Genomic DNA, 8,856 nt, shown 5'->3' with positions numbered 1-8,856 from the left:
TCTACATAATAATTTCTAAATCTAGAGCTCAACTAGCTTTTGAACTTTTCAACTTTTGGTACTTGAATAAGCAAGAAATTTTGATTCAATTTGTTTCCTCCTCAATTTCTCAAAGGATCACCGTAGTGATACATGTTACTTGAGAAGCATAAAGAGTTGTCACATCAGTTTTATTTCTAGTTATTGCAAAATGCCTCATGACAGTAGAAATCTACAGCAATGAGTCTCAGCATTTTTGGTCCTAGGACTGGTTAACACACTCAAAAGTTAGTGAGAACCCCAATGAGATTTTATGGCTGTAGGCTATATCCATCACTCTTCATTATATTAGAAGTTAAAACTGAGAAATTTCAAAAATACTTCAGTTCAGTTCAGTTCAGTCGCTCAGTCATGACCAACTCTTTGCGACCCCATGAATCGCAGCACGCCAGGCCTCCCTGTCCATCACCAACTCCCTGAGTTCACTCAGACTCACGTTCATCGAGTCAGTGATGCCATCCAGCCATCTCATCCTCTGTCGTCCCCTTCTCCTCCTGCCCTCAATCCCTCGCAGCATCAGAGTCTTTTCCAATGAGTCAACTCTTCGCATGAGGTGGCCAAAGTACTGGAGTTTCAGCTTTAGCATCATTCCTTCCAAAGAACAGTCAGGGCTGATCTCCTTCAGAATGGACTGGTTGGATCTCCTTGCAGTCCAGGGGACTCTCAAGAGTCTTCTCCAACACCACAGTTCAAAAGCATCAATTCTTCAGCGCTCAGCCTTCTTCACAAACCCATTATATTTCAATGTAAATATTACTTTTATCAAAAATGACCATGTTTTCCAAAACAAAAAGGATAATGACATTTTGTGTTTTGCAAATCTGTAATATCTGGTTTAACAAAATACAAGAAAAGTCCCTAATTTATTTCTACATTCTATCCATTAACATATATTATGCAGGTTGAAGTACGTGAGGAAAATCTGGTCTTACACAGATATATCACTGAAAAAGGCAACATCTTGAAGACCTCCAAAATGGTTTTAAGGACTTCCAGGTTCCATTAAACACACTTGAAAAATGGTTTATCTACATTGTAGAGGGTTTAAATGCAGAGGCTTTGAAGTCAGACAGACCTCTTACCTGAGTTCAAACCAATTTAATATGTTTGGTTGTGTGTCCTAGGACAATTAACTTAAACAACAAGCCACAACTTCTTCCTCTGTGAAAAGAGTGCAATCATTTCAGCATCATGGGGTTGTTGTAAAGATTAAATTGCTTGAATTGTGAAATGCTTAGCATAGGTCCTGGCACATAGTAAGTGTACAAAAAATAGTAACTGGCTCTAATGTATCATAGACTGTTTTCTGTACTCCCCTCAAAATAGAAGTCCTAGAACAGCCAACCCAACTCACCTGACAGTAAGCCCAGTCTTAGAGGAGGTCCTGAAATTGAAACCAATAGGATCTAATTTTAAAATATGCTATCCTATTTTCATTTATTCAAGATTTATTCTCAGTCAATCTTCTCACACAACTATGGGTGTTTATAAAATGATAGCCCAACTAAAGCTATGGTAGATTTGAACACAACAGTCTAACTAACCTTCGTACAAAAAATATCCCACTTGTTCTTAATGAAAAACAGACCAAACTAATGGGCTGAGACAACAGCAGATTATTGAATACACATCTCATTTTATAAGATTATATTTCACACTAATTATACAAAAACATTTTCTGAAAGTCTAGAAAGTAGGAAAGGAGATTTTTAAAATTTATGTGAATTCATTTTAATTACACTTGTTGAATACCTCTTCAGTATAAACATCATTATGAAGAATCCAAAAACGAGCAACACTTCTGCTTAATATTTAAGTTTTTTTCCTTTTGCTTTGTTTCTGCTTGCTATTAGCTTTGTTTGTGCAAAAATAAATTTCTGACCTGCCATATATCTGCTGCTGCTGCTAAGTTGCTTCAGTCGTATCCGACTCTGTGCAACCCCATAGACGGCAGCCCACCAGGCAAGAACATTGGATTCTCCAGGCAAGAACATTGGAGTAGGTTGCCATTTCCTTCTCCAATGCATGAACGTGAAAAGTGAAAGTGAAGTCGCTCAGTCATGTCTGACTCTTAGCGACCCCATGGCCTGCAGCCCACCAGGCTCCTCCGCCCATGGGAGTTTCCAGGCAAGAGGACTGGAGTGGGGTGCCATTGCCATATCTCTAGTAGGCATTTAAAAAAAATTTTATTGAAGGATATTTGCTTTACAGTATTGTTTTATTTTCTGCTATAGAGCAAAATGAATCAGATATATATATGTGTATATATATATATATATATATATACATATCCTCTTTTTTGGATTTCCTTCCCATTTAGGTCACTACAGAGCATTGAGTAGAGTTCCTTGTGCTCTACAGTTAGTTCTCATTAGTTATTTATTTTATACATAGTAGGGCATATATGTCAATCCCAATCTTCCAATTTATCCCATCTCCCCTTTCCCCTTTGGGGTCCATACATTTGTTCTCTACATTTGTCTCTATTTATAGTTTTCAAATAGCTTCATCTGTGCCATTTCCCCCTAGATTCCACATATACACATTAATATATATTCATTTTTCTCTTTCTGACTTACTTCACTCAATATGACAGTCTCTAGGTCCATTGATGTCTCTGCAAATGGCAGAGTTTAGCTCCTTTTCATGGCTAAATAATATGTATTTTTTAAAATTAAAGACATTTATATCAGAACTTTGTGTTTTTTCTACCATCCAAGAGAGAACACGAATGATCATCGAGAGTCTGAAATTAGTGGTAAAGTAGCTGCCCAGGAATAACTAAACAAATTCTTTTGTACATGATTTGATATATGAAACTACTACAGAAATCACCAGAACAGTTCCTCCTTAGATTGTCAGATTTTATAAACTGATCTCATTTAACTCTGCTACTGGCCTTATTTTCCTATTCTCAGAATATTCAGCCACAGCTGAATAATTTTTCTTGGTGCTCATCTAATAGCTTTTAACTTCTCAATTTGTAGATCATAAGGAATAATAATTGTAACACAAACTTGCTCACATTTATTATGTATATACTTTGTGCCTTACGGTGTTCTAAATATTTTACATGTACTTAATCATTTAATTAGGTTAGAACTGGATATGGAACAACTGATTGGTTCAAAATTGGGACAGGAGTACAACAAGACTGTATATTGTCACCCTGATTATTTAACTTATATGTAGAGTACATCATGCAAAATGCCAGGCTGGATGAATCACAAACTGGAATCAAGATTGCCAGGAGAAATATCAACAACCTCAGATACACAGATGACACCATACTAATGGCAGAAAGTGAAGATGAACTAAAGAGCCTCATGACAAGGGTGAAAGAGGAGAGTGAAAACCCGGCTTAAAATGCAATGTTCAGAAAATGAACATTACAGCATCCAGTCCCATCACTTCATGGCAAATAGAAGGGGGAAAAGTGGAAACAGTGACAGGTTTTATTTTCTTGGGCTCCAAAATCACTGCAGACAGTGACTGCCAGCATGAAATTAAAAGACACTTGCTTCTTGGAAGAAAAGCTATGACAAAATTAGACAGTGTATTAAAAAGCAGAGATATCACTTTGCCAACAAGTTTTGTCTAATCAAAGCTATGGTTTTTCCAGTAGTCATGTATGGATGTGAGAGTTGGACCATAAAGAAGGCTGAGTGCTAAAGAATCCATGCTTTTGATTTGTGGTGCCGGAGAAGACTCTTAAGAGTCCTTTGGACAGCAAGAAGATCAAACCAGTCAATCCTAAAGGAAAACAAACTTGAATGTTCATTGGAAAGGCTGACGCTGAAGGTGAAGATCCAATGCTTTGAAGCCACTTGATGCAAAGGGCCAACTCATTGGAAAAGCCCCTGATGCTGGAAAAGATTGAAGGCAAAGGGAGAACGGGGCAGCAGAGGAGGAGATGGTTAGAATGCAAAACCGACTCAATGGATGTGAATTTGAGCAAACTCTGGGAGACAGTGAGGGACAGAGAAGCCTGGCATGCTGCAGTCCCTGGGGTCACAAAGAGTCAGACACGACCTAGTGACTGAACAATAACAACAGCAATAGATCATTTAACCATCAAAATAACCCTATATTATTTCACTCATTTCAAAAATGACAGAGATCTCTAGAGCATATGCCAGTAAATTTCATATCAAAAAATTAGAAAGCAACACAATACTCTCTAAGTATTTAAATAAAAATATAATTTAAAGTATTGGTTAAACAGATAAGGAAAGAGGACATTAAAAAGGGAGGATGAGTTAAATCAGAGTTTAGCAACAGCAAGAAATCATGCTGACTCTTTATTTGGACAGATGACCGATGGAGGCAAGATTTCCAGAGCTCAGGGACCTGCCTCACCTGGAGGACCTTGAACTCAGGTAGGCCAGTCTTTTGAAAATGGGAACCACTGAAGAGATGTAGCCCAAAGAGATGCCCCTGAAGGGGAGCAGGAGAAGGAGAAAGCAGAGTAGCCTGGCTTCTCCCTTTCTCTCACATTCTGATGCCCACCTATGTTTCTCAATGGTGAAATCTATTTTGAAGCCAGCTGACCTGAGAGAATAGGACATGGAGGGATAGTCCTTTCTGTGATGCAGAGAAGAGTAATAGAAGGACAAGGAATGTTCCTGATAGCAAATAGACAAGGAATATGCAGAAGGCTTAAGTAACTTGGTGAAGAGCATCAGTCTTTCAGCTGGTCTTTGGGATTTGAACATATATAGAAATTGTATACTCTGAATATGATTTCTGCCCATATATGTTTTGGCTTCCCTCATGGCTCAGATGGTAAAGAATCTGCCTGCAATGAGGGAGATGTGGGGTTCGATCCCTGGATTCGGAAGATCCCCTGGAGGAGAGCATGGCAACCCACTCCAGTGTCCTTGCCTGGAGAATCCCATTAGACAGAGGAGCCTGGAGGGCTACAGTCCTTGGGGTCACAGAGTTGGACATGACTGAGTGAATAAGCAGAGCACATGCCCTGAATAAGGGAGATACATGTTTTAAGAAGTGACATGAGTCACTTTCTGATATGATTTTTTCTGCCAATATATGTCATAGAATACTTTCGGGGAAAAGTGTGTGTGCCTACGACTATATCAGGGGAAGAGAGGAAAGAAATGACAAAGAGTCTGGAACTTAAGTTTCAGGGTCAGAATACACCTTTGGGCAGGTTCAAGGTAAGAGGAGCATGTGATTCATTCAAGAAATCTCCACTTTCATGCGAGCTCTCCGTTGGTCAAGTGTAGGGTTTTCTCCACATAGATCTTGCTTTCAAAGTAGAGCTTGCAAAGGTACAGTTCACATTAGAATGGATTCTGTTTTCAATTTTTCAAAACTATTTCAATTGGGACTGTCAGTATTGGCAGGAAATGTAGAGATATATCCTTTAATGGCTGACAAAGGTCCATGTAATCAAAGCTGTGGTTTTTCCAGTAGTCATGTATGGATGTGAGAGTTGGACCATAAAGAAAGCTGAGCACTGAAGAATTGATGCTTTTGAACTATGGTGTTGAAGACTCTTGAGAGTCCTCTAGACTGCAAGGAGATCCAACCAGCCCATCCTAAAGGAGATCAGTCCTGAATATTCAATGGAAGAACTGATGCTGAAACTGAAACTTCAATGCTTTTGCTACCTGATGTGAAGAACTGACTCATTGGAAAAGACTCTGATGTTGGGAAAGATTGAAGGCAGGAGGAAAAGGGGACAACAGAGGATGAGATGGTTGCATGGCATCACCGACTCGATGGACATGAGTTTGAGCAAGCTCTGGAAGTTGGTGATGGACAGGGAAGCCTGGTGTGCTGCTGTCCATGAGGTCGCAAAATGTGGGACATGACTGAACGACTGAACTGAACTGATCCTGTAATGTGTTAGTGCGTCTCTTGTCAATCTAAGAGTTCATGGAGTGGGGCAGGAAAAAGGATATTGATGGCACATAGATATGAAGTATAAGGTTAACTAGATTGAGTATGGCTGCTATGAGCTGAATTGTGTTCCTCTAAAATTCTCATGTTAAAGCCCCAGCCTCAGTACTTCAGAATATAATCATATGTAGAGATGCTGTCTTTAAGCACATAATACCTTAAAATGAGGCTGTTAGAGTGGAGCCCTATGCATTATGGCTGGTCCTAACAAAAAGAGGAAGAGACGTCAAGGGAGTGTGAGTACAGAGAGTAAACCATATATGCAATATATGCAGAGGCAGCATCTGCAAGACCAGGAGAGAGGCAGCAAGAGAAAACTAACACTGCTGGTATGTTGATCTTTGACTTCCAGTCTCCAGAACGTGAGAAAATTGACTTCTGTTGTTTAAGCCACTCAGTCCATGGCACTTTGTTATGGCTGCCCTAGCAAACTAATACACTTACTAAAGAAGCAGTATCTGGAGACTATCAGTGTGGGAGGTACCATCCATCAATGACTGGAGATACTAGTGATATTATAACATATAAAACAATATGGCTGCTAGGACCATGAAAATCTATCCAACTGGAATGAGAAGTTAGAGTTAGTTTATGGAAAGCCATAAATAAACTTATTTTCTCTCCTTTGTGGCTGCCCATTTAATTTGATAAGCATTTTATGGTGCATGTATTAGGCAAAAAATACTCTTACAGGTTCCAGTCTCTGAACATTCTATTGCTGAATGATGCCACTGTGACATCATAGAAATTTCTGCTTTGAATGATTGCTTATGGTTCCCCTATTGGTGGAAATAAAACCATCCCAGAATGTCAATACACCTTAAGAAAAAAAAATTATATTCTCTTCAAAATAAATTTTAAAAACATTCTTTTGCTATAGAGATTGTTTAAATTTACCTTGTTCCTGTCTTATAGATGTGCTTTGGCACCATATTAAACAGTTGTCCAGAAACAGGTTTTCATACTCATCTAAACAAAGAGAAATTAAAAGTTAAAATAGAATAATACTGACATCCTTGGTTCACATACAAGATAGAATATTAAAAATTCTTCAGTTCAGCTCAGTTCAGTTGCTCAGTCATTTCTGACTCTTTGTGACACCATTTATAGCAGCATGCCAGGCTTCCCTGTCCATCACCAACTCCCAGAGCTTGCTCAAACTCATGTCCATCGAGTTGGTGATGCCATCTAACCAGCTCATCCTCTGTCAACCCCTTCTCCTTCTGCTTTCAACCTTTCTCAGCATCAGGATCTTTTCAAATGAGTCAGCTCTTCCCATCAGGTGGCTAAAATATTAGAACTTCAGCTTCAGCATCAGTCCTTCCAATGAATATTCAGGACTAATTTCCTATAGGATGGACTGGTTTGATCTTGCAGTCCAAGGAACTCTCAAGAATCTTCTCCAACACCACAGTTCAAAAGCACCAATTCCTTGGTGCTCAGCCTTCTTTACGGTCCAACTCTCACATCCATATATGACTACTGGAGAAACCATAGTTTTGACTAGATTGAACTTGTTGGCACAGTAATGTCTCTGCTTTTTAATATGCTGTCTAGTTTGGTCATAGCTTTTCTTCCAAGGAGCAAGCATCTTTTAATTTCATGGCGGCAGTCACCATCTGCAGTGATTTTGGAGCCCAAGAAAATAAAGCCTATCACTCTTTCCATTGTTTCCCTGCCTATTTGCCATGAAGTGATGAGACTAGATAACATGATCTTAGTTTTCTGAATGTTGAGCTTTAAGCCAACTTTTTCACTCCCCTCTTTCACTTTCATCAAGAGGCTCTTTAGTTCCTCTTTACTTTCTGCCATAAGGGTGGTGTCATCTCCATATCTGAGGTCATTGATATTTCTTCTGGCAATGTTGATTCCAGTTTGTGCTTCATCCAGCCTGTCATCTTGTATGATATACTCTGCATATAAGCTAAATAAGCAGGGTGACAATATACAGTCTTGATGTATTCCTTTCCCAATTTTGAACCAGCCTGTTGTTCCACGTCCAGTTCTAACTGTTGCTTCCTGACCTGCATACAGATTTCTCAGGAGGCAGATAAGGTAGTCTGGTATTCCCATCTCTTGAAGAATTCTCCACAGTTTGTTGTGATCCACACAGTTAAAGGCTTTGGTGTAGTCAATAAATCAGAAGCAGATGTTTTTGTGGAACTCTCTAGCTTTTTTTTTTTTCCCCTCAGTGTAATATCTTTTTGCCTTTTCATACTGCTCATGGGGTTCTCAAGGCAAGAATACTGAAGTGGTTTGCCATTCCCTTCTCCAGTGGACCACATTTTGTCAGAATTCTCGATCTTGACCCATCCGTTCTGGGTGGCCCTTCGTGGCATGGCTCATAGTTTCATTGAATTAGACAAGTCTGTGATCCATGTGATCAGTTTGGTTAGTTTTCTGTAACTGTGGTTTTCATTCTTTCTGCCCTCTGATGGATAAGGATAAGAGGCTTATGGAAACTTCCTTATGGGAGAGAATGACTCGGGGGGAATAATCTTAGAAACAATATTTTGATCTGCAATAGAAAAATAGACCTGGTGTCTGAAGCTAAACATTTGTGTATTTTGTTGCCCAGTTGTGTCCTACTTTTGTGGCCCTATGGATGGTAGCCCTCCAGGCTCCCTTGTCCATGGGATTTTCTTGGCAAGACTACTGCAGTGGCTTACCATTTCTTCCTCCAGTGGGTCTTCCTGACCTAGGGATCAAACCCAGTGAACCCACATCTCCTGTGTTGGAGGTGGATTCTTTACTGCTGAGCCTAAATTTTCATCAATAGATGACTAAATAGATAAATAAAATGTGGTACATATAGACACATATATAATGGAGTATTACTCAGCCATAAGAAAGAATGAAGTAATTCTATTTGCAGCAAAATGGATGAAACTA

Source organism: Bos taurus, chromosome 1 (genome assembly GCF_002263795.3).
Source record: "Bos taurus isolate L1 Dominette 01449 registration number 42190680 breed Hereford chromosome 1, ARS-UCD2.0, whole genome shotgun sequence".
Taxonomy (NCBI): domain Eukaryota; kingdom Metazoa; phylum Chordata; class Mammalia; order Artiodactyla; family Bovidae; genus Bos; species Bos taurus.
The sequence above is the reverse complement of the archived record's forward strand: the minus strand, read 5'-3'. Positions refer to the sequence as shown.